The following is a 27,687-nucleotide window of genomic DNA, read 5'->3' as shown; positions in this document are numbered from 1 at the left end:
ATTATTATATATTAACGGATGAAAGCCGAAAGGGCATGATTCATGATTTGGTTCACAGTGACAGGAAAAGTTCTGTCTTCCCCGCCCCCCGACTCAGTTTTCCTTTCTGCGCACTGCAGATCTGGGAGGACTGAGAAGGGGCAGAGGGAAGTACCGGGAATGAGTCAGCTGAAATATCAAGTCCATTTGATTAGCCTGCATGCCGTCAGGCAGGGTAATCAGCAGCTTGTTTTGAAGCTGAAGAAAACAGTTGGACTCTGATTTATCCGGCTAAGCCACAGACCACAGTATTCAAGGCCTTCACGTGAGGACTCACAAAAACGAGTCAGAATCCTAGAGGACGTTCCTAAGGACGTTTTCAAAGTGATCTTCGTTCTGTTGCTCCAAATACGTCCCATTTGCCTTGGGACAAATAAAAAGAAATGAAAACTTTCCAAGTGTCCTTTTGTCTGTGAAGAAAACTGTAAAGACCAGGAGAATCTGGAGTCCCACCCGTGGACCGCTCCTCCTGCAAAGAAGTACTCAAGGGCCGGGGACCCCAACAGCAGGGGCATGGCCATTACCACCAGCTCCATGAGGCAAACCCTTTTACCAGTGAGCCCACCAAGATAAGCCAAGAGAGCCTCTCGGCCTCGAGATTCTTAACCACATCTGCAAAGCACTTTCTGCCATGAAAGGTAACATGTTCTTAGGTTCTGGGTATCAGGACATGAATCTCTTTCCAGGGACATCATTCTGTCTACTCCCCCCACCCTCCCCGACGCACACCCATTACACTGTGGCACCAGGGGACCTATAGCAATCCTGCATTATGTTTTTTATCGAACACCGTATTATAAACATTTTCCATACCTCCCCACATACACCAAGATTACAGATTTTAAACTATATAATGCTCCATCTAGTTAAAACCACTGTAAATACATGCTCGGGGGGGGTATGTATAATATAATGGAAACTTTCTTTTAAATGTTGTCATATTTTTACTAAAAAAGTACTTTCTCTCTCTTTTTTTTTTTTAAGATTTTATTTATTTATTTGACAGAGAGAGAGAGAGATCACTAGTAGGCAGAGAGGCAGGCAGAGAGAGAGGGGGAAGCAGGTTCCCGGCTGAGCAGAGAGCCTGATGCGGGGCTCGATCCCAGGACCCTGAGATCATGACCTGAGCCGAAGGCAGAGGCTTTAACCCACTGAGCCACCCAGGTGCCCCAAAAAAGTACTTCTCTTAATTAAAAAAAAATTGCTGCTGGAAAATCTGCTGACCCCAGAAGCCTGGGCCTCCCACCACAATGCCAAAAGCTGACAGAAGTGCATTTGAGACAAAGGTCTGCAGCATTTCTCTTGGGAGGAGAGGTGAGCAGGTTTGTACTTCATTCCACCCAAAGCACAATCAGATTGTCTTTCAGCAGAACAGAAACAATCACCCTATTGTCTAACAGCATGAATGACCTACAGAGCCACAAAGCAGTAACAGTAAAGGCAAAAGTAGCAACCGGCTCCCTCCTTTGTGTGTTCTACAGACTGCAATTTGTTGGCCTGTCAACTTTGGTTTAAGGATTATAGCTTGTGGATGCAGATGGGACTGGCTTTCCCCGCCAAAATTCAAGTGCCAGGATTATTTTATCTCCCTGTTTTACCTATTTTATAGAAACACACAAGAATAAGAATGCAAGGTACACTAGAAAAACCCTCAAAAGGGGCTACAAGGGGAGGGACGATGGGGGTGGGGGAGGGGTCCCAACTGAATTTGCTTCACATAAACTATTCAGTCCCGTAATATGAAACTGGGATCAGCAAGCCTTTTCTGTAAAGGGCCAGTGACTATCCTCAGCTTTGTGGGCTGGTCTCCATCATAAGGACGCACATTCAACTCTTGCTATAGGCCCAAAGCAGCCATACCCAACGCATACCCTGAAGAATGGCCATGGCTACACTCCAGCGGGTCATTTATAGAAACAAGTGTTGGACTGCATGTGGCCCAACAGGCTGTAGTTTCCGATCCTTGGTATAGAAGGCAGGTGTCTTTGTTATGCAAAGACCAAACTATACCCAAATTGTTTATACACCATCTGTCATTTACCCTCGTGCTCGTTTTTGTGTTTTTTTTTTGTTTTGTTTTGTTTTTTTTTGTTTTTTTTTTTTTTTTTTTTAGCAAGTCTTGACTCTTAAGAGCCATGAAGATAAAGTGGTATGTTTTTCATTCCTGGCCCCAATTCCTCACCTCTCCCTGTATCTATGCCCTTTTTTACATGACTGTGGAGTTTCTCCCGTAAAAGTCAAGTATATTTTGTGCCCCCCCTCCATGCAAATTTGGGCTCAGCCATGTGACTTGCTTTAGCCAAGAGAATGAGGCAGAAATGCCATGTGCTGTTCCAGCCAAGAAGGAAACACCTCTTGGCATTTCGCTTGCCCTCAGGGGCTTCTGCCAGCCATGGAGGGCCATGCCCAGGCTACCCCCCAGTCAGAGGGGATGAGAGGCCTGAAGAGCAGAGTGGATCTTCAGTCCTACAATGAGAAGGCAAGGGGCCCAGTGGAGCCCAGGTTAAGTTAGTCAAATCTTTTAAGACCTGTAGATGATGTCAATGATGACACCATTGTCTTAAAGCCACTTATTTTTTCAAAGCCCCACGACTTTTGCAGGGGAAAGAGGGAAAAGTGTGTGGAGTGGCCCCACCAAGTTTCTGTTTAACTCATGGAGACAGATGTCTGTTTTCTACTTCGGACTGAAACTACTGAGTCATGATGCTCAGTAACACTTCTGGTTGAGAGACAAGGCTCAGTTCGATGAAAATATTCATCCAAATTCTGGGAAGGGCCATCTTAGACCCATGCTTTTCCAAGTACACCCCAACTACTCACAACCATGAGAAGTGGGTCCGTGTGCCCCCCAGAAAACCTCTACCATCCAACAACTACAATATCACAGTCACTAGTGGCTCATCTCTCCACAGAGCACAGACAGCTAGCCACCAAACTCTGGGTGATTCTCCAGACCAAAAGCTGGTCTCTAAGGGGCTCATGTAAAATGGGAAAGGCAGGGCGCCTGGGATGCTCAGTCAGTTAAGTGTCTGACTCTTGATTTAGGCTCAGGTCATATCTCAGTGTTGTGAGATGGACCCCTGTGTTGGGCTCCTGGGGAGTCTGCTTGAGATCCTCTCCCCCTACACCCCCCAACTCTCTCTAAAATAAATAAATCTTTAAAAAATGTAGAAGGCATTTCTCAAAGCCAACCTTCTGAAGTCTACATAATTAATAACAGACGGGAATTAATACATACACAGAATGTTTATAACTTTCGATTATTAGTAACAAAAGCCATTTGCATCAATGTTGATGATGAGCACCTTGAGATTTTAAGCTGGTGAACCCTTCCTCCCCATCCCCCGCACATCATCTGCCAGCTGACTGGCGCTAGATGGCCTCATTCCCAGGCATGGGGGATGGTGCCGGCTTGGTCTAGCAATCCTCAGCCACAAAGCTAATTCCTGCTTCACGTGGCCTTTGAACTCTCCAGGAGGGCAGTGAGCACTTCTTCCTAGGAAGCTGCAGGGCTTTGCAATGCTGTGGCTCAGAACCTTCCACGATGTCATTCTCACTGCATTCTACTGGTCAAAGGATCTTACGGAAGCCCGTCTAAACCCATAGGCGTGGACAAACAGACTTTACCTTCTGACCAAAGCTGTGGCAAAGTCATTTACAAGGGAGCATGCAACAAGGATGGGAAGATCTGTGGCCTTTCTTCCCCACCCCACCCCAATACACTACATATGCCTGGCAATCATATTCTATTGTTTCTATACAAAAGTGCATTGTAGTTTCCATGACCTAGTCTTCCTGCATAGTCACATTTGGCAGATTCTGGAGGTGATCTTGGATAAAGGAAGACAACCATTGACATGGGTCAGATTACTTCTCACCTGGGGCAACAGAGTAGGTATATTTCCAGGCTAATGGGACTGGAACACACACTCTGTGAGCACAGGGAATTTTGCTTAGCTCCCTGATGGATCTCCAGTGCCCAGAGGAGTGCCGGGCGCCAGCAGACAAGCGATGAAGATCTGCGAAATCAGAGTGAATGCCTCCTACCTCCTCGGTTATCGGAAGTCAACCGTCTGACTACCGGTACTTAGAGCAGAGCGATGATGTGCTGAGATGTTCCCACATTAGTCTTCCAAAATGACATTAACAGCTTCTTGAGACTAGAAGTTGAACAAAAGCGTAATGAAGTAGACCTTCTATTTAATTCCAACAGAACACAAATGCTTTCATAAATGGAAATTTCTGTCTTTGTAAACTTCAGGGGAATGTGAATCGTGAACAAATCAGCAAAACACAGCCTTCCACTTCACAACAGATCTTACATAGTAGCTGGAACGAAACTCAAAGATGCACAAAAAGTGCTCTGGAAAGGAAGTGCAGTAAATGTTTTTGTTGAATGTTGCATGGTTAATGGCGGAGACAGAAGACCCCTGGCGGTTGTCTGGTCCCCTCCCCCGACAATGAGGAAGCCGAGACCTCAGGGCCAAGCGGCTTATCGAAGGTCATTTGGCTGGTTAGGGCAGAGATTGGGAAAAGAATTCAAGAGTTCAAACTGAGCTCTGAACTCTTTCCACAACACACACCCAGCTGACAGTTTTCAGTGGTATAAACAAGCTTTTGAATATAAGCAACTATAAATAGCAATTAGTCAGAGTCTTGTATTAGATGTGTTGACATCATCAGCAAGCAATTCTGTTACAAGACTGCTCTGACGCTCACGCTGAAACCTCTGCAGTCACAGCCTCCTTCGCTTCCACCAGCACGGGGCTGCACCACCCTCTGGTCCAGCCTGCATTCCTCTTCCGGCAGCTCCAAGCAATCCAAATTTCGTCACAACATTACCTGTGCACCTGCTTTTCTCGTCTACCTAAATCGTGTATTTGCAAAGACAGGGAGGGTGATTTTTCTAATTCTTTGGCACGTTCCCACCATACTGGACAGCCACAGACATTTTGCTTAAGCATAATAACCATTCAATAAATATTAGCTATGTGACAGGCAATGAGCTAAGCATTTTACGTGCCTGATTTAACTCATTCCCCAAACTTTAGGTGTTATTTGCCCTATACCCATAGAAAAAGGTGCTGTGGTTTGGAGAGGTGAACTGACCTACTCAAGGTCACACAACTGGGAAGGGTATTTGGTGATGAGATTCAACCTGAGAATTATCTGCCTCTGAAGTTTGCGCTAATTTCTGTCCTTCCCAACAAGACCTGCTTGAGTTTGGAATGGGCCCAGGAAATGCACTGTGGAAAGTGTCCCCGGTGATTCTGATGTGCGACCAGGTTTGGGGGTCACTACCCCATCCTCCGTAATCCTACAGTAATAGACAAGTTGACCCTTCCCGTGTCTTGTCAGGTCACGCGCACCACGCAGAGTTGGTTTCTCCCCTGCACTCAGTCCCTTCCCCTGGAACGCTCCACAGTCATTTCTGGACACAGACAGAAACCTGGGGACACCAGAAAGTTCCTCCAGGAGCAGTAACAGGATTCCCTGAGGAAGCAGCCCCAAATGCTCAAGCCCTGACAGCACAGCCCAGGAAGGGGCAGAGTTCCTGGCCCCATTCAGCTCCACAGGGGCCTCCTGATGACTAATGCTCTATGCTCTCTTCTTTGGGTCTTTTTCTTCTAACGAGAGCCACCTGCACATGCCAGCCAGTGACCCAGCTACACACTCCCACGCCACGTTCCCCAACTTCAGAACGGGCACTATGGTTTTCACTGCTATGCCTCTAACCCAGGCAGCAAAAAACACCCCAAGACATCCTTTAAGTTTGCTTTGAGCCGCTGGTCCGTTCTTCCACTATGAAGGACCCCATGGGGCTCCACACAACTGCCTGTGAGGGAATTACTCGACCCTGTTTTGTAACAATACCGAGCACCTGACCAAGGTTTTCCAAGAGACCGCCAGCAATGCTTCCAATGAGCCCCCTGGACTTTCTCTTTGCTCAGGGACTACCCCCCACATTGTCCTCTCCCTCTGGTTCTGCTAATAGCCAGGAACGCCTTTCTGCATAGCGGAGCTGAGATGGACTCAAAGATATTACTAAATACTAAGCACTGATACACACAGAAATTATAGGAAGCTAAATAGAATGGGGGGGGGGGTGCTTTATAAAGTAGAGGTGTTCTCTCCTGCCCTAGCTGGCTTCAACAGCTTTGCCTCTGGTCATACCCAGTCCTGGGATGTCCATCAGCCCTTCTCCAAGCAAACCGCCTATGCTGCTGCCTCCTGGCTCCCAGTCCACCTCCACCAGGGGGGTGCCCATCTCAAGATTCCAGCAGCTCCCTGACATCTTGTGGGACTTATGGTCCAGACCAAGAAAAAGGCACCAATCCCTGTCATTCAGAATGGGAACTGAACTATGGCCAAAAGGAGGAGGAGAGACTGAATACCGGCTAAGGGGCAGAGGGCTGGAGGAAGGGCTCTTCCCGAACTAGTTCAGGTCACACACATAGGGTGGTCTTCCCTTCTGCACATAGTGTCTTACCCTGGAATCCCCCACAGCCACTTGTTATTTCAAAGAACCTTCCATATTTTGAAAATCGATCAAAAGTAGAAACCAAGTCTCCCTATTTCCTAAGCCAGTGTTCTTGGCTTTTGGCATAAGATACACAATTCTTGACCCTATTTTCTCTGCTTCCACACGTGGTATAAATCTGTATAATTAAGAGGAGTTCATTCTCTACAACAATCTGAATTTGTCTCAGACATATATTCTTTTATCTTAGGACTCCTTAAAGAATACAGACTGAGCCAGACCAGAATCATCACTGCATAACTGGATGTTTACTTTTAGTTGTTCTAATTAGCCAAAGAAAAGAGAAATCACATTTTAATTTTCCTTACGAAAGAGTCGAACCTCTTTTCATCATTCATCATTCGTTCCACTCTTCTGGGATCCTACAGACAGTACTTATTAGAAAGAGGATGGGCGAGAGGAAGGTTCTCTGTGGTCACGTACTACCCCTATCCTTACAGAGGAGTTCACATTTGGAGGATGCTGAAAGCAGGTTTAAAAACTATAAAAACAAGAAACGGGACTTTGATGGTCCTTATATCCCACGGGCCCGAATGGTCCTGATGCACCATTAGGGCTGTATTTGTACTCTTGTGCGATCTAAAAACATGAGCTAGCAATTGCCAGATTCTTTTAAAGTCTGTGAATACACTTGCTAGAGAAACTGCAGACTGTTGCAGAAAGCCTGCAAATGTCAAACATTTTTAGTACTTTTCTTTTTAAGGAGGCAATTTCCAAATCAAAATTAGTTGAAGCTACAATTTGGTTTGTATCGAGTAGGCAGGTCCCCAAAGAGTCCTGGCGATGCCACATGTCACAAACTGTCGGAGGCGTCTCATACATTTGGAGCCCTTGCCTCCTAATATACCGATGATAGCTTGAGACTTTTACATCACTGCAGGTTTTTTTTTTTGTTTTTGTTTTTGTTTTTTAAATACTCTATAGCAGGTGTTTGAGAGGCCCCGGAAGAGTTTTATTGTGTCTAAAATAGCAGGGGCAAGTGATACTGGAATCACTCTCCTTTTCCTGGTAAGTCTGTGGGCGAAATCGGCTCGGTTTGGAAAGCCCAGAAAGCCGCTATTGATTAGGAGGTAAGAATGCAGGATCCCAGAGTCCGAAAAGCACGTGCTTAATTATGACCAAAAGCACGTGCTTAGCCTGATCAAATATACAGCTATAAATAGATCCGGACACCCAACATTTCGGAGAGAAATGGTTGCTAACTGCATGAACGTCGACAAGCTGAATTTGGCCTGTTTTTTTGATAGCAAAATACAAAGAGACTTTTGCCATTCAATGTTATCTTGTTCTCCCAACAGCTCAGAAATCCAGAGCTGCTGGATTCATGACCCTCTGTCAGCAGTGGAGCAGGGAAGCTGTGGGAGACCACAAACCTCCCATAGCAACAAGAACTGTCAACAAAGGCAAACAAACCCACCCCCAGAAATATGTCCGAGGAGAGCTGTTCTCGGCGTGTGTCACCTGGATTGCTCACTGGACAGCTTGTGGGGCCCGGCCCCAGAGCTGCCAACCCCATACATCTGCAGCACTGGGATATCTGCTTTTCGAACAGAGTCCCAGGTGATCTTCAAGATTCAGGTGTGGAATCCGAGCTCGAGAAACGTCTGCCAGGGGAATACGCTGTAGGGGGTGAGAAGGCAGCACGTCCCAAGTGCTAGCATGACGAGTTCCTTTACCATCATTCCCCCATGTAACCCACGGCACAACTGACAGGCCTATCACTGATGGAACAGGAAGGAAACGCAGACCCAGGGAGGTTACGGTATCGCCTGGGAGGCGAGAAGGCAATAGACCATCTGAGGGTAGCAAGAGTCTGCCATGCATTCCAAGTGCTTCTGCCCACCTTCAACCCCAAACAACAACATCACATCCATTGTAAAAACAACAACAACAACAACAAAAATACCCTGCATTAGGAGCTGACCACACTGCCTTACAACTTGAAAAGTTGCTAATAAAACTTGCTAACTTGAGGTCTCAGAGCAATTCAACCACCAACATGCACAGCCACGTCTCAGCTCAGGGGCCAGTTTCCACCTGTAAACAGTTGCTGGGCATTTCAAACCATCCTCCAACTTCAGGTTCGCTCATTTCCTGTACTATTCAACCATCTTCCCAAATACTCCTTTCTTGGAAAGTCAACCCTAACTGGGCACATAAGAGTGACCTGTCCGGACCCAGGATGCGCCACCCCACCTGAAATAGGACTGCCCTTGCCACTGCCTGGACTTTCAGGCTCCTGTGGCCGAGGACCCTGACTTGTATTTATGGGTGTTGATAGGATGTCTCTAGTGTAAGCTCCAAACACAGAGTTCCATCCAGAGCTCTGTAGAATATGTGTCGTAGCACAACACTGAATAAAGGCTCCGTGTTGACAATGACCTACAGTAACTTCATATCAGGGAGTCCCTTACACTGGATAACAAAGCAACTCCGAGATCTGTTTCCATGACAACAGCAGCATCACACAGGAAAGAGCAGGAAAGACTACAGAAAGGCTCTTTAGAAATTGCTACCAAAATGCATACATACTTGACGAGACTAAAAACAATGTTCTGGGCACTAGATTTGGGGTTAAAAATCATTTCTTTCCTCAATGTGCTCTCTAATGATGTGACTATTTTTAAACACCTAATAGGAACTGATTCAGAACACTATAAATACCACCCATCTGCTGAATTTCAAGAGGTCTAAAATTAGGTTACCAGGTTCATCAATTTCCCTTAGAAGATTCTAGTAGAAATAGACCAAACCTTTCTGGTGGCAGTAACAGCGTAATGCTCATAAGTTCAAAGGCTATGGTTAATAAGTCACCTTCATTTAAAACCTAATTAATAAGAAACTCCAAAGCCATTTTTTCCCTGAATAAAATTAAAGTGGGAAACACCTTAGGAGGGAGGAGTTTCTTAGAAGGCCCTTACAACAATTTGCCACATACTGAAAATAACTCACAGCAGTATGTGTTAGAACTAAATCATACGTTACAAACAACCAAGAGAAGAAAACGTTACATTTTCCTTTTCTACTATGCTCATGACGGGCCTCTGCAAATGCCTGCTTTTCTCTTGTGGATGGAGGGGAAAAAAAAAAGAAACACCCAACAACTAGAATAGTCTCATATATATATATGAGATTCATATAAAAAAAACCCATATATATATATATATATATATATATATATATAAAATATATGAAAAATCATGGCACAAAAAAACCAAATATATATATATATATATATATATATATGAAAAATCATGGCACACACACAAAAAAACAAAACAAATATATAAATATATATTATATATATTTAAATATTTATATATATTTATATATACTATATATATATTTATATATATAAGTATATTTATATTTTATTTATATATAATATATATTATATATATTTAAATATCTATATATTCATATATATTTATATATTTTATATATAAAAATATATTTATATTTATAAATATAAATTTATAAATGTATTTTATATATTATATATATATAAAACAAAACCCCATATATATATATATATATGGGGTTTTGTTTTTTTATATATATTTTATATATATATATAAATATATTTATATTTGTAAATATAAATTTATAAATATATTTTATATATATATTTTATATATATATATATATATATAAACAAAACCCCATATATATATGGGGTTTTGTTTTTTTTTGTGTGTGCCATGATTTTTCCCTCATGGACCATCCAAGAAGAAGGGGCCCTCTTTCTAAAAATATCCTAGAACATCAGCCAGAATTGGGACCTATTTTTTCTCAGCCACTGGGAGGTAAGGTTATTTCACCTACATGTGTACCAAGTTATTTTTACAACTTGCCTTGTTCTGCTCTGGTAAAGGAACCCAGGGGCCTGCTGCCGTCACATGCACTAGGAGCACGCCGGTGGATCCGGCATCCACAGCAGGAGCGCCAAGGGACTCGGAAGGCAACTCTCCGTGGAGCTGGAAGGCACAGCGTGCTTTGTCAACAGTTGGACAGGGGGTTTTCAACTTTGTCAGCAGCATGGGAGTCAGATACCTCAACTGGATGGCACTTGTGCAAGGTAACTGTGGCTACTTGTGCTTCTCAGTGACTATCTGTCCGTCCTGCCAAGAGGCCACAGCTGGCTCAGACAACCTGTGAGCGCAGTGCCAGTGTCCATGTACAGTCAAAACAAAAATCCCACGTAACACGGCGGTGTTGACTCGGGCAGTCTCCCCACCTCTGGTCAGCTACTTGCTAAGTCAGGAAGGATGCCCTCAGCCAGCTACACACCAGACTGTGGACCAGCACAGAGGACAGGGAGATGACAGATGGGCTTTGCCCTTCCCAGGCTTCGGTGTATGGGCAGAGACGGAGAGATTGTTACAGCACAGCGTTAGAAACGTCTTCAGAGGGACGCCTGGGTGGCTCAGTGGGTTAAGTGTCATGATCCTGAGGTCCTGGGATCGAGTCCCACGTCAGGCTCCCTGCTCAGCAGAGAGTCTGCATCTCCCTCTCTCTCTCTCTCTGCCTCTCCCCCTGCTTGTGCTCTCTCTCTCTCAAATGAATAAATAAAATCTTTTTAAAAAAATTGAAAAGAAATGTCCTCAGAGAGGTGCCCACAGAAAGAACGGAAGAGGAGGTGTCGGGCTGGCTCTATCAGGTCCTGATCTCAGGGTGGCAAGGTGGACCTCCATGCAGAAGCGCTCAGTGGGGAGTCTGCTTGGGATTCTCTCCCCCCTCCTCCTTTGTCCCTCCCCCTGCTCATGCTCTAGCTTCTAAAATAAACCTCTTAAAGGGGGGAAAAAAAGAAGAATGAACTGAGGAGCAGCAACTGAAGGGGTGGGACGGGGCAAGGGAAAGGGTGAAGTGGAAAGAGACCCATAGGGATAGAGGAAAAGGGAAGAATTGGTCAGATAGAGATCTGATAGGGGTTAATATTCAAAATATATAAAGAACTCCTACAACTCAATAGCCAAAAAAAAAAAAAGAAAAGCCCCCAAAAATTTAATTGGGAAGGTCTGAAATAGACATGTGTCCAAAGATGACATAAACATGCCCAACAAGCATATGGAAAGATATTCAACATTAATCATCTGGGTGGCTCGGTAAGTGTCCAACTATTGATTTTGGCTCAGGTCACGATCTCAGGGTCGTGAGGTGGAGCCCCACACCAGCATCCACACTCAGTGGGGCTGCCTCAGGGGGCTCCCTCTCCCTCTCCCTAAAATAAATTAAATCTTAAGGAAAAAAAACACACAATGAGAAATCCCTTCATACTTATTAGGCTGGCTATTGTCAAAAAGACAAGAAGTAACTGATGGTAAGGATGAGGGCAAAAGGGAACGCTCGTGCATTGCTGGTGGGAATGCAAGTTGGCGCAGCCATGGTGGAAACAGTGTGGGGTTTCCTCAAAAAATTTAAAAAAAAAAAAGAAAAAAAAAAAGAACCCACAATCATATAGTCCAGCAATTCCACTTCCAGTTTTTATCCGAAGACAAAAACACTAAGTGAAAAGACATACACACCCCCAAGTTCACTGCGGCATTATCTACAAGAGCCACGATCTGAAAACAGTCTATCAGCGGATGAATGGGAAGAGAAAAAGTAGCACCCATGCATGGAACATTATTCAGCCATAAAAAGTGAAACCTTGCCATTTGCAGCAACACGGATGGACCCAGAGAGCATCATGCTAAGTGAAATAAAACAAATACTATATGATCTCACTTGGAATATTAAAGAATAAGAAATGAGCGCATATGTAACAACAGACTGGTAGTTGCTGGAATGAGAAAAATGTCTAAAGGAGGTCAAAATGAACAATTTCCACTTATAAAATACGGGAATGTAATGTACAGTGTGGTGATTTGTTAATACTGTACTGCATTTTGAAAGTTGCCAAAAGAGTTAGTTGTTTTTTTTTTTTTTTTTTTTTTTTTTTTTTTTTTTTTGCCAAAAGAGAACCTCAAGGTTTGCATTACAAGAAAAAAAAATTTTTAGCTATATATGGTAACAGATGTTAACTAGACTTATTGGGGCAGTCCTTTTGCAATATATACAAATGCCAAATCATTACGGTGTAAAGCCAAAACTAATAATGTTTTATGCTAATTATACCTGTATTAAAAAAAGAAATGGTCAGGTGGCAGGGGAGAAGGGCATTCCAGAGAGAAAATTCAGCACCCCTTTGAGCCTCACCTCAAACCTGAAATGTGGCAGAGCCATCTCTGTTCCTTCTGAGTAAAGCAGGACTGGCATCCCTTGTCCTACTTCTTGGAACTCCCTGTTCTGGAGTCCCTCTTCTATTATTAGAAACATCTACTCTTTGGAAGTTCTTTTTAGAATTTATGCTAAACTCTGCCTTCTTATAATGCTTAGTCATTGGGTCTGGGTCTAAACTCTGGTGTTCCAAAGTTAAGTCCACCCTTCCTCCTAGGATGAAAGGCAGTGCTCACTGATTCCTACAACTTCTTTTCTTCACAGTAAACATTCCTAACTCATTTTCTGGATCTCTATCCTACCCATCCCCCCAAATCTTCCTTAAAATCTGCTGCCCACACTACACTTTGGATTCCAGAAGAGGACTTGCACTCATGGAGATAAATTGCTTCTCGCAACTTGGGGGATGCTCTGCTGAAGACACAGCTGCTTTAACAATGTGTTACTGATACATTGTTTTGTTTCAGTCAACCCTTATTTACTATCAGGAACTACTAAGTAATAAGAATATTGTGACTGGATAAACAGTTATTGAAACTCAAGATATTTCATTATGAAAACCACAATGCTTCTTAGAAAAGAGCCTTCACCAAAGAATTAAAAGTGTTTAATGGAAAGAAAAAAAGAGAGTCTTATCAAAACTGATAACAAGACTTCTTCATTCCGGTCTCTTTTTTCTATCTACAGATTAAGAAACTTAGTTTGATTGTATCTGAAAACCCCTCATGACATGTGAGTAAGAGAATCCTTCCTGTGCTGAGATGAAGTCATAGCAACAGAAAGGGACACAAATACAACATGTGAAAACATTTATGTCTAAAAGGTGGTGCTCCATCCTCAACATTGAATCCAAAGTTAGTTGCCTATCCAATATTAATTCTCTTCTTATTACTGAACTACCTTGATTTTGTTCTGGGTAGACATATACCCAGCTCAAAACAAACTCCAGGGGCACCTGGCAATGTAGTTATGGAGTATCTGAGTAGCTCAGTCACTGAAGCATCTGCCTCTTGATTTCAGCTCAAGTCTTTATCTCAGGGTTGAGCCCTGCATTGGGCTCCACAATGGGCATGGAGCTTATCTAAGAGAACAAGCAAACAAAACACAACACCTCCAAACTCTATGTTTTCTAAGCAGGAGTGGCTATGTGACACAGTTCTGGCCAACATGGAAGTTGCTAGATTGGGTTTCTGGGGGAGTTCTTTAAAAGGGAGTAGACTCAACAGGCACCTTTGCTCTGACTTCACCCTTCTCTTTCCTCCTGCTTGGAACATGGATGGGATGGTAATGGAACGGCCACCTCACAACGAGGGCAGCAAAGGGGAGAATGAAATCTGCAGGATAAGATGGCTGAACTGAAAGGCAGAATGAGGCTGGATCCATCATGGAACCATGAAGATGCCACATGAACCCTGGACTTCCAGGTCCACACATTTTGTTACAGGAGGAGCATGATGTCCGTTATTCAGGTCCAGCCACTGTGTGGTCAGGTTTTCTAGTCTTCCCGCTTGAACACAAACCTAAGCTGATACACGAGCATGAAGCTGTTGAGACACCTACGACAAACTGCTTTCTTGTCACACAGCTGAACAAAGAACTCTCAGATGTGTGGCTGTGTTCCATTTGCATGATGCTCTGGGAGACCACAGGACTTTATCATATTCCAAAAGTACACGATGACTTCTCAAAAACTGCATGGTTCTAACGAGATTAAATCTCGAAAGAAGCTCTCCAAGTCCAATCATCTCAAAATTCAGTCATCCAATGACTTCAATTTTTAGGTTCCCTTCTAGATCCTGCCCCAACACAAATTCTGTCCGAGCTGTAGTTATAGCAATGCCTTTATAGTAAGCGCCTGGCACCCAGCATCAAAGAAGCACTTTTCCATGCCTTTAGAATCATCATTCACTATGGCTGCACATAATCTATCACACTGATGTATCCCAATTTATTTAACTCCCTACTGTTCAAGAATGTTAGGAAAAATCAATGGCTGCAGAGGGAAATCTAAGAACAAGGATGCTGCTACCAACCCAGTGGGCAGCCAGGCCATAACTTTCCATGGGAAGATCCTATTAGATATAAATTATTCTCAAGGTCTGAAATTCAACACTAATCCCACTTATCCAGAATGGCTGACATTCAGAATCGGGTGGTTAATTAGATAAGTCTAAATAAGATTGATCAGATACATTTTATTTTTAATTTTATAGACCACATATTAACATCAGGATTATGAAAAACATGTTTTTTGGAAGACACATTCAATCACATGGTAGGTCTCAGGCTTAATGGACACAGCCCAGTTTATTATACTAGATGGCACGGCATTATAATCACAGAAGAGAAAACAATCTCCACTGATCCTAGGATGTTTCCTTTTAGTTATATTGTTGGGAGGAAACAAAACTTTAAGATTTGTTTTCTCCCTTGTAAGAGTAATAGGCATTCGGCCAGCCAAAAATATCGAGCACTTAGCGTGCCAGTCGCTAAGTTGAATAGAAGCTTAAAACAGCATACCTACCACTCACGGTGTTTCATGCTGGTCAAAGAGATGAAAAAGTAACCAAGTAAACGTTGCGGATTCAAGTGGAGGGTTACGAAATACACACAGAAGGACAGACTACTAGAAAGTGAGGGGAGGGTGGGATATCGAGAGGCCTTTCCAAGGAGGGGTCATCTGAGCAGAGGCCTTAAAGGTGTGAATGAGCCTCACCGCAGAGGAAGCCATGACAACAAAAGACCTGAGGCTCAGATGAGCTTGGCATTATCACGGATATAAACAAGAACAAGATCACCATCCGCATAAGCCTTATGGACCAAAGTAAGCAGTTTGTGTTTGATTCTAATGATCAGAGGCAGCCATGGAAGGATTTAGACAGAGTAAGGCAATGATCTGATTTGCCTGATCTAGGCAAAATCTCGCTCCAGCTGTAGGAGAGAGGATAAAGTGCAGGACACAAAAGCAGAAGCGAGGAGCTCAGCTGGGAGGCGGTTTTGCTGGACTCCCCCAGTTCCGCTCCCAGATGAAGAGAAGTGCTAGGTGAGAATACCATCAAACTTAAGCACACAACCCCCAAGCTGACAGCAGGTGCACGTACTTGTAGAGAAGGTCTGTTTCACTTCTGTGATTCATTTTTAAGTTTTTCAACTTACCATTTCCCCCCCATTCTTGTTCTGTACATCACGTTACTCTAAATCACCAATTCGTAATGAGAAAAACGTAATTAAAATGAATTACCTTAATCTTGGTGCATCATTCAAATGTAGCAAATGCAAAAGAGAGCAGACCTGCCTTTCTAATTTTAAGAGCCTGCTGTGTGATCTCTTCTTTTTCAAGCTTCCCTGGTCTTTTGTGATTAATTTTAGTAACAGGAGAACGACCTGTTTAAGAACAAATGAGTCATGATACAGCTTAGTATCTAGAAACCTAAAATCACCCTCCTCCACAGAAAATATCATTTTCAAGTATGAAATCCTCATGTTTTAAACATTTCTACCCTATGTTAACTCCACAAAGCTTCTGGCCTTGAAAGAGAAATGGGGAGGGTCAGGCTAGGGACTCAAAATTGTAGAAAGCAAGCAACACGCAAATTGCCTTCTGAGAGGTGCTTAAGTGTGTTTTATGGCTTGGGGAAAAAAAACCCTCACTTGTAAAAGTTTATAATCTGTGTATTTCACAATATAATCTTTCATTTAGCAGTTTCCTACCTATATAAATTTCTCACGAGCATGAAGAGCTACATCTGAGTTATGTATAAAATTATCTATCCTGGCACAGTTAGGCATATAATGTACATGCACCTTAGAAAAGCAGTGGTCAGGGGAGCCTGGGTGGCTCAGGTGGTCAGTTAAGCATCTGCCTTCTGCTCAGGTCATGATCCCAGGGTCCTAGGATGGAGCCCCATGTTGGGCTCACTGCTAAGCAGGGAACCTGCTTCTCCCTCTCCCTGCCATTCTCTGTCACATAAACAAAATCTTCAAAGCAAAGCAAAGCAAAGCAGTGGTCAAACTGGAAAGAAATCAGACTACTGCTTCCGAAGGTAATGTCCTTGGTTGTATCATTTTCCTTATTGAACTGTGGTTATAACCCTTCTCCAGATTAACTGCACAGTTAGCAATCACCTTAATGAATACAAATTCAAAATATGTGGTTGGCAAAACAAGCATTTCCTTTTAAAATATGTCGTTTTCCCATCAGCATTTAACAGAAAAAATATTCACCAAGTTAAAAAAAAAAAGTCTGGTTATGCAGTTAGCACAGTTTCACAGACATTTTGCATGATTTTGTTAGGCTTAAACTTTGGGTACTAGCAGAAATTAAATTGTTAAAATTGATCTTTTGAAATACTTCACTTTCCAAAAACAATAACTAAAGATCAACGCTGTATCAATACCAGAAATGGCTGGTATGGATTCTGAGACAATCTTCTGGAACATTTTACAGATATATTATGCAAACCAAGGAAATTATTTTCATTCTATTTTGAGATCAGGGACTTGATTTTTTTTTTCTTATATTCTCTCAACAAATATTAATGATCGCCTAATTATGAGTCAGAAATCATAGTAAGTATTGGGGATACAAAGATGAATTAAGATTTAGGGGAAAGAAAATAGGAAAAATAGGATCAAAGTAAGTCTTCCTGTGGTCAGCTGTTCTGTTAATGACTGCAGTGACCACCCCCCCACCCCCCATCCAGGATCCACACTGTGTATGTCCCCCTCTGTGATGCTTAAGTCTGCACATCAACTTGACTGGGCCATGAGGTGCCTAGATATTTGGCCAAATGATGGTGTTTCTGTGAGGGAGTTTTTGGGTGAAATTAACATTTTTTTTAAAGATTTTATTTATTTGACAAAGAGAGAGATCACACGTAGGCAGAGAGGCAGGCAGAGAGAGAGGGGGAAGCAGGCTCCCTGCTGAGCAGAGAGCCCGATGCGGGACTCGATCCCAGGACCCCGAGATCATGACCTGAGCCGAAGGCAGAGGCTTTAACCCACTGAGCCACCCAGGGGCCCCTGGATGAGATTAACATTTAAATTGGTGGATGAGGGACGCCTGGGTGGCTCAGTTGGTTAAGTGGCTGCCTTCGGCTCAGGTCATGATCCCAGCATCCTGGGATCGAGTCCCACATCGGGCTCCTTGCTTGGCGGGGAGCCTGCTTCTCCCTCTGCCTCTGCCTGCCATTCTGTCTGCCTGTGCTCGCTCGCTCTCCTCTCTCTCTGACAAATAAATAAAAAAATCTTTAAAAAAAAAAATTGGTGGATGAGTAAAGTAGATTACCTTCTCTAATGAAAGCCTTGACAGAACAGAAACACTGACAATCCCTCAGCCCCTAAACAAGAGAGTTCTTTCTGTCCAATGATCATGAACCAGCACATGGGCTTTTTCCCCATCTTCGGACCACAGATAACACACAGGCCCTTCCTGCGTCTTGAGCCTGCTGGCCTTGGGACTGAAGCTTCACTGTTGGCTCTCTGGGTCTCCCGCTTGCCTGTGGATCTTGGCACTTGGTAGTTGCATAAGCCGATTTCTTATAAGTCTGTGTGATCAACATACGCACATCCAAGTAGTTCTGTTTTTCTGGAGAATCCTGACTAACCTACCTTCACAGTGACTCTGCGCTTCACCATGTGACCTGCCTTGGCGCATGGGACATCAGGAGACGTGGTGCTAGGCGCAGCTTAAGCAAGCATACATTCAGGTCTGCCCTTTTCAAAAACTAGCCGCACCATGTTAGAAGACTATGTTGCCCTCCTGGAAAGGTCACATGGAAAACCAAAGCCTGGCCAACAGTCCCAGCTAACAGCCAGTGGAGTCATCATGTATGATGCTGTAGAAGCCTTTGGAAAATGTTGACATGTGCTACACACACACACACACAGACACACACATGACTGCATTACCACCAGCTGGCCGTACAAAGGATGGACGACGGGAGAAACCGCAGTCCAGAGCCAATAAGACCAACTCATAGAACACAATTGAGATCTTTGTGAAGACGGCGGCTATGAACACGGAGAGGAGAGGCAGAGCCCATAGAACTTGGGAGACCGCTTAGATGTGAGAGACAAGGAAGATGAAGACAAGCCAGATGATCCCGGGGCTTCTGGCTTGGGAGACGGTGCACAGATGATCACCTGGTATTGTTCCAACACAGATTAGGAGAACAGGGATAAGCCCCAGCTCAGGCAGGGAGAGTGGGCAGCAGGAAAGAACACAAGGGTCCTGTTGTACAGCTTGAGTGTCATATTCTCAACATAAGGAACCTGAGAATTCTCTCCACACCAGGGAAATAATCTGGGGGAATGCAATCAAGACTATTTAATGCCTGATGGCAATGGGACACTTACTGGCACAAGGACATTCTTCTTAGAACCTAGCTTTTTCCCTCAGTATAAACTCACATGTGTTTTGAGAATCTCTTAGAGGATGAAAATTGAAATGTGACATGAGCAATGATTAGAACGGACCTGCCCACCGTCCATCGCACCTCCTGCTAGCCACCATGACTGTTCGCTCACAGCTTCAGGTACAACATGATAGAAACAGCTGCTAGAGGGGCTACTCCCCCCACTTGTCTCATTGGTCCCAGCCACTATCAAAGGCATATACAGAATTCCTAGTAAGTGAGCTCCTTTGATTTTGTTTTTGGCCCTTGGTCTCACTGCAAATAAACAGATGTGGCAATGATAACAACGCAAGCTAGAAAATGCTCTAAATATCTTCCTCTACTGGCCAGGGAAATGCACTTCTCTTTTTGTCCACAGGAGACAGAGTTTCCTGCTAGAAATTCATTAAGCAGAAAACAGCCAAGGTGAGGAAGGTATCAGCTAATTGAATGCGACTCCTACTTCAGCTTGTGGAAAGGAGTGACTCACTAAAATCCAGGAACAAGACTCAGGCATGAGCCAAAAAGCTCTCTGGGCTGGCTTTCAGCTTAGAGTAAAGCCACTTAGAACCAATCTTTCCAGAAACCCAGGGTCCTGGAAAGTACTACCTTCTGCCTTCTTGAGGAAAACCCAAACAATCTCCAAACGGCTCTAGGCTCTCATGGCATCCCGTCAGCTCCTGTGCTGGGTCTCCACTAGCTCACCTTGTTGGTCTCACTCGTGAATGCATTTACTGTTATACTATCGGAGGAACTTATTTCAAATTTCTCTTATCGTTTTAAGATTTCTCAGTCACCCTGACTCTAGATTCTAGTCACAAAGAAAGAGAATTTTTCCCTGGCAGAAAACCTGCCCTTCGGGGCACCTGGGTGGCTCAGTGGGTTAAGCCTCTGCCTTCAGCTCAGGTCATGATCTCAGGGTCCTGGGATGGAGCCCCACATGGGGAAATCTCCGCTCAGCAGGGAGCCTGCTGAGCCCTCTCTCTCTGCCTACTTGTGATCTCTGTCAAATAAATAAATAAATCCAAAAAAAAGGGGGAGAAAAAAAAAGAATACCTGCCCGTCAAGTGGCTTTGCTGTTTAGCCCACTTGATTTTGAGGAAAGAGAACAAGTTTGGAAACAGAGGCTTGGCCCAAAGCTTATGAACTATTTTCTACTGGATTAACCAACGCTGAGCCTTGACTTTCACACGTAGACAATCGGATTTATGTATGCCTAGTGTATATATGTATGTTATCCACTGAAGTAATCACCTGAATAATGTTTATTTATGTGCATGACTTTCCACTAAGAATAAGCTATTTGAAGACAAGGACGGTCTTTTAACCTTTGCACCCCACAGTACGTGCAATAATAAATATCCAAGCAGCATTTAATGATGGCATACAGCGAATACATACCAAGGACCAGACATACGAGGTACTAAACATACATTGGGAGATATCACGAAGACGCCATTACTCACATAGCAGAATTTCTAGCTCTGGGCTTCCAATGATTTCAGCTCCAGTAGTAGGCTCCTTAGACCTAACTGCCAACCACAGTTCTCAGGAACAGGTTCATTTGGTGGTTTGTAAATCATGAACTGTCTGATAGTACTAAGTCCTTGTACGGGTCAAGAAAAATAAATATGGAAGCCATCACACCAGTTTGTATCCTACGCAGTCAAAAGCTCTATGGCTCAGGTCCACCATTTCTCAAACTCACAATAGTTAAGACAATGATCTGCAATGGTTTGTGAGAAGCAGGAAAGTCTATCGAGCATGTTTCTCTGTCCCCTCCCATGCTGCCCTAACAATGCTGATGAAATACCCATTCCTAGGTCTTGGGGAGACTCACGAACAGTCCATGTATAGCTAAAGCCGAGTAATTCAACCCCAGATATGTGCAACTAATGGTCCAATTAGGTTATCAGACCTTCTTCCACTTATTCGGGTTCAAGAGATCTCTTTCAAGTACCCATTCTGTGTCAGGCTCTGCACGGAACTCTTTGTTTTTCAAAGGAAAAGACGCAGGATCTCTCCACGAAGGATCTGCTTTGTAGGCATGATCGGGAAGCAGGGCAACGATTTCTTCTTCTTCTTTTTTTTTTTTCTAAACAAACATGGGTATAGGTAGAAGTGCCACTAAAAGGCTACACGGTGGTTCCTATATGCTTCACACACACAAGTCTCCTTCAAACCTGAGGTCTAGAAACAGTCTGTAACTCTCCAAGAAAATACTCTTTTAACCTTATCAGCTTATCTTTTTGGACCCAAAACTGGACCATCCACCCGAATTACTTCCCCTTGTGCAGACCTGGCTTCATGGAACTTGGCCGCGTCCCCAACCAATGTCCCCACACTCTCAAAGGCTGACAATTTGCCCAGAGTGGAGATTTTGAGAAGAATGTACTACTGGCCTTACACGTCATTCCAAGAGTGGAGTTCCAAAGATGTTTGAGCAGAGGCAACTGAAATCTCTGGAATAAGCTGAAAAGCCCCCTGGGGGGCTCCCCTGAACCAGGCATGACCGTGACCAGATGAAATGTGAGGCACTACTACCCCCCTCTCCTCAGGGGCCAAACCTGGGTAGCTACAGACAATTTGATATGCCACCCCCCAGCTGTCTCCTTCAGTGCATCCGAACTGTGGATGCAGGGCTTTGAGGCTATTTTTAATTCCCGGCTAAATTAATTTGGCGCAAAAGTAGCAGGAGTCCCTTCCCTTGGAGGAAATACTTCTGTTACTGTGAATCTGGTACATAAAATAATCCACCCACTGAAGAGCAGAATTAGCACGGGAGCTTTTTGTTGGGTTTGTTTCCCTGAAATAACTTCTTTTTAAGGTTCCCTGTGGCATCACAGCACGTGAAGAATGGCACTGGTGGGTGAGGGCAGAGGGGGAGGTTCGGGACCCCACAAAGGCTCCCTCCCAGCTTTATCCAGAGGGGATCCCACCGGGCCACACACAACACTGCAGGTCTCCCTCGCCAGCGTTCTTTTTACATGTCCTCTTCCAAAAGCGTGTCACCTGAGTTTATGTGCCACTGGAGAGCAGCGTTTGGCAAGACAGAGAACTCCCTGAAACCAGCAAGAGAAATGCGAGAATACTGGTCTTACTAGTTTGTAAAAGAATTTGGAAAAGAAATAAATCTTAAAAATCTTTAAAAACCTCTCCAGGAAGCCTTGCCTCCATCTTCTATGAGGCACTTTCTCTCTCCCACACTTAAAAACTCAACAAGCATTTCAGGTCTTCCCCATTTAGGACAGTGGCCCTACGCAGTCTTACAGTATCATCATTGGAATGCTCAGCTCATCTTTTTGATTAGGGAGGATGCACCAGGACAGCAAGAATTGTCTCCACCTCCGCGTCTTCCCAGCATGAAGCTCTCGGTGAGTATTCAGCGATGGAATGCCACGGAGGGCTGCAAACGGCTTTAAAGACCACCAAGTTCAACTTCCATGTTGATAAATAGAAAATCCAGGATTTTCAGCGACTTGACAGGGCAGGATTCCCCCATTCCCACCCCAGAACTCTTTTGACCTCGCTGGGCGGAATTTTAAATGCAACTTTTAAAGCCCTTGTACCTTTTTACAAATCTCCCTTTGTCAGGTCGGGAATAGAAAAGTGTTTCGGGTGTAATGGGGTTTGCTCACAAAATTGCCGTATTTCCCTATTAAATGTAAAAGCACACTTTGGGAAAATAGATTGGCTAATTAAATTTCTAGGCTTACTTTAAATGTTTTGAGTTTGGTTACAGATGAAGCTCTGAGAGATCACGTTTTAAACAATTCAGCAGCCTTTTTCATTTGCTCCGTTTCTAAGACACCGGAAAGAACTCAAGGTCACCCATGAAGAGCGAGTCATTTTGTACCTGGACCTCCGTGCCCCCATCCCACCCCAGGGTCCAGCCCCGCACCAGGTATCACTTCTGGCTTCATGGCCATCTGAGTAACTGTTTCCAGGTCCACTCTAGCGATCTACAGAGCTTCCTCCAAAGTCTCAGTTTCCCCATCTTTGCAGACCTGAAGATGTACTCAGATCAGAAGCCGGCCCCCCTGCCCTTCAGCAAGTTGATTTCTTCATTTACGCCCTTCAGAACATTCTGGAAGGCACCTGCTAACTCATGATGCTGTCTGTGTGGATGCCGGTCCTCTCGCAGGTGAGGTATGCTGATGTCCCAGGATGTTGTTTCTAAATCACCCGAATGCTGTTGGATTGTATGGCTCAGACTGAAAAAGCACCAGGTATCCCAGGTACAGTTTCTCCCCCAGACAGGCAGGGACACTGGTAAAAAGGCTCAAGGCACATAAAGACAAACCAAAGGAATCCAAAAGCAAGGGAGGGGACCTACCTGAGGGGGGAGGGGCGTGGAAGCCTTTGAACAGGTCAGTCCCTTCCCTCTTTGTCAACCCTCACTGATGCCGTACACAGAGCAAAAATTCCAAAGATTGTGTTTAAAGCGCTGTCTAGCGTTTATGTGGTCTCAGACCTATCCCATAAAGACTTTTCTCTTGCTATTTTACCTATGGAAAGGGTGTGTGGGTTCTTCGTTGGGGGAGTGCAGGGCAGGACTGATGAGGAAGGAATGAGGAAGGACTGATGAGGGAGGAATGTCTGAAAGGAATCCTCATAGTTTTCTCTCCCTTACGGCACACACAGAAATCACTAAGTACTGAAGGAAAACGAACGCACACCCACATGCACCTGGGAAGCCCCGAGCACCCCGGGGCCCTCCTGCAGGGCGGGCGGCAGGGACAGACGGCATTTGAGCGGAGCCCGTTTGAACAAGCAGGAAGCGTTCCAGACTGAAGGACAAAGCAGCTGGGCAGCTGAAATTTTAGAAGGTGAAGGTCAGGAGTCTGAGGAAGTCCGCCCTCTAAGACCCAGCCCACCCCCACCCTCCTCACCCCATCGTGGCCAGAGCCCCCAAGAGAAAAACCTCAGCTCAGGGGATCAGTGGCAAACGCATGGCGTTTGACGAGGCAAAAGCATGGTCGTTTCTTTCCAAGAGCAAAAATCACCCCCCAAAGGCAAGCCTTGTCCATGTCCTAGTTCATGCCTTAATGGGGGACCGAGGGGGTGGCAGGAGGAGGTTCGTGGTTTCTCAACATGGGCCGGTTTTGTTTTATCCCTTTGTGGACTTGCAAGATCTTAGACACGGGGCTGAGGTGCTGAGCAGAGCGCCAAGTGGCTTTCTGAGGCCGCACAAATCCTGCACTGACTCCAAGTGCCTTTCTGACACCGACTCTCCCCTTTTCCTCTCCTCTCTCCTTGCTGAGCACCCGGGTTGCACTTGAAGTCTCAGAAATGCCTGGCTTTCATCTCCAGACCTGCTGGGAGGGAGGGTCTGCCATCCTGGCCCGGCCTTGGTGGGGAGGTGGGTGGTGCTGGGAGAGGGGTTCTTCCGTGCCTCTGTGGAACCCAGACACCCCTTCTAATCCCCAAGGCTCCTGACATGTCTGCATCCTTTCAACGAGCCTACTCCTTGAGTCTTGAAGATGATCTCTGTTCAAAAGAATTGTTAACTATTTCTCTCTGGTTCCTGGAATCTGGGCAGTGCTAACGTCACACTTTTCAGTGCCTGTCCTTTCATCCTGAAGAGGTAATCCGGTATCCATGCACCCCCCCAGGGTCTGCCCCTGCTTGGTCCCCATGTGGGGAGGCCCCGGAGTCTGTGGGGCCGGCCTCATTAAGCAGCACGTGAGCCGTGTGCCTTGTAAGCACCTATCATGTAGGAAACAAATCTTCATCGAGAAACTTTAAGATTTTCAAGGGAAAAAAATGCTTATGGTAGTTTTTTCTCTTAAGCTGTATTTTGTGTTTCCTGGTCCTTCCATTCCATTAAGTGGCCTTTCCCATGCCCTTGAGCACTTTTGTAAATGTCCGAACAGAACTTTGAAGGATTACACCAAGGTAGTAGCTAGCAACGTCTCCACTGACAGCACGACCTGGCTATGCACCCCCTCTTTCCTCTCGTGGCCTTGAATCAACCACAGACCTCTTGGACCCTCACAGGCCAAGTCACTGTGCCACCGGATCATTTATATCTTTCGTCTACGGGCTTCGGTCTCCTTATCCATAAAGTAAAGCTAACCTAGAGAATTCTTTAACACCCTTTTCAACTCTCTAATTCTAGGACCTTAATTCGTATTCAAGAAAAGATAAAATAAGGAAATTCTACCATCTCATCTCAGCACTGTGTCCTGACACCTTTGTGCTTTTCTGGCTACCCCCTGCTGTTGAGTCTGGGCAGTTTGGGATTTGTGCAATAAATAAATCACCCTGCCCTCAGACAGCCCTGGCTGCAGGAAGCCCTCATCGTCGGCCTGTCGATGCCAACAACCAAGACGCAAATTTTCTCTTTGGAAGAGAACACACAGACTGCTCAGTACTTTTCTCCCCCTCATATTTAAAAAAAAAAAAAAAAAAAAAAAAAAACTCTTATCTTCACTTCTGCAGATATTAAAATGTGAGACTGAGCATTTCCGGCAGATCAACACTCCACGGGGTGGGGACAGAGCTCGGATGAGCATATCAGATCACAGGTGTGTGTCCCGTTTATCGTATGACCAACAGACCGGCACTAAGGCTTCCTGCCTGGCTTGGGGATCTAGGAGTATGGTGGCCTCCTAATGATCATCAAAGCAGGGTAAGAACTTAATAGACATTAGCTAATCTGTAGCAGGCACAAACCAAGACTCCCCGTGTAAACAAGACAGTCCTGCGCAAACCGGGATGTATATTAACTCTGCGTAGTAACCAAAGCTTTCAGAATTCATGACATAAGCAGAGAGCTGGCCTAAAGCCCTTCTAGGAAATTGCTAAAACAGCATCACTCTGTCTTCCTCCTACTTCTCTGCCAGCTCCTCCTTGGTCTCCCTCCTTCCCTGCCTTCCCTCTTCTAGCCAATCTACTAGAGTTCTCTTCTGGGTCCTAATCTCTTTTCTTCTCATTCCATCTACCCCCATCTCTAGGCAAGATGATCTCCATGCCCAAAGCTTAAAACTAACAAAGAACAGAGGAATCTGCATCCTCAGAAAGATGTACTGTACTTCCCACCTCCACACCTGCATTCACAGACAGCTGTATCCTCAGTGTGCAACTTCTCAAACTGCACGTGTCTGAAGGGAAGCCCTTGATCTGTCCTATCCCACACTCCCAAATACAGTCTCCTGCCATGGTCTTGATGGCCTCCATCCATTCACAGTTTTCGGACTGAAGCCCGAGAGTTTTTCCTCAACATCTCCATCTCCCTGATGCCCCACCAATGGCTGAGAGCTGCTGATTCAGCTCCTAAATGTATCTCGAACAAGTTCACTCTGCCCACCCCTATTGCTGCCACCTCCCCCAAGCCCCCGTCACCTTGCCCTCGGGACCGATACTTCATCCTTTGGTTGGCACTCCCCATCTTCCCCATCCATGAGGCCCACTTCCTAAACTGGTCCATTTCCCATAAGGAAAACAGAGAAGCCTTTATACCATGCAAACAGGACCAACATTTTTCCTAATTTAAAGCCCTTCTCTGGGTCCTTATTGTTCTTAAGATTGTGTTCAAAATCCTCAACTGCCTGATGACCAGATTCTTCTTTTTCTCTCCCACACTGAATTTCCCATTTCAGCGCTTTCTCACTTGCTTTCCCCTTTGCCTAAAACAGTCTTTCACGGGGCTCCTCATGCCCCACTGCGCACGTGTGCACGTGCGCACGCACACACACACACACGCATCCCCCTTGTGCATGCCTATCTCCTACATGTTCCCACAGCTTGGTTTAATGCCATTTCCTTGGGGAAGGCTCTGACCACCTAGAGTAGGTCCCTTGGGTAAAGTCAGAGAACCTCTACCCTATTTTAATTAGTGATATTTTCCATGTCTATCTTCCCCCATATTAAGTACTTAATAACGAGTACTTGGGGTGGATGGGTGGCTCAATCAAGTGTCCAACTCATAATTTTGGCTCAAGTCATGATCTTGGGGTCATGAGATCAAGCCGTGCATCAGGCTCTGCACTCAGTGGCGAGTCTGCTTGAGATTCTCTCCTCCCCCTCTCTGCCTCTACTTCCACGTCCCTGTGCATGTATACGGGTGCCCTCTCATTTTCAAATAAACGAAACTTTAAAATGAATAGATAGATAGCACTTAACCAAAAGAAAGAAGAAGTGGAAGAAGGGAGAGGGGTCGGGCAACAGCCACACTCCTACTGGCCCCTGCCCCACCCCATTCCTGCTGGAGCCAAAATGGGAGAATAGAAGAATGGGTTTAGGAAAATGAGCAAAATGGCCAAAGAAACACCATGTGATACTCAAGGCCAACTTTCAGGAAAGCTGGTACTCTTCATCTGCATCTATTTTTACCTCTAAGATGCCCCAAATGGAGACAATAATCCAGAAAGAAGGGGAACATGCAAGGGTCAGATGGAGTACACTACTGTTTTGTATGCAGGAGGGTCGTTCACGGACATGGGCTTTCTGGTCCCTGAAGACAGAGAACAGGATGATCTCTGAGGCTCT

The 27,687-nt window shown here is 44.8% G+C and overlaps 1 protein-coding gene across 3 annotated transcripts in view; it reads right to left on the bottom strand.

Moving 5' to 3' along the window:
* Positions 1-27,687, bottom strand: part of PRKCA (protein kinase C alpha) — a 407,772-nt gene that overhangs the window by 217,980 nt on the left and 162,105 nt on the right. The window lies entirely within an intron of this gene.

Source organism: Lutra lutra, chromosome 16 (assembly GCF_902655055.1).
Source record: "Lutra lutra chromosome 16, mLutLut1.2, whole genome shotgun sequence".
Classification (NCBI taxonomy): Eukaryota; Metazoa; Chordata; class Mammalia; order Carnivora; family Mustelidae; genus Lutra; species Lutra lutra.
This window is presented reverse-complemented; position numbering and strand designations above follow the sequence as displayed.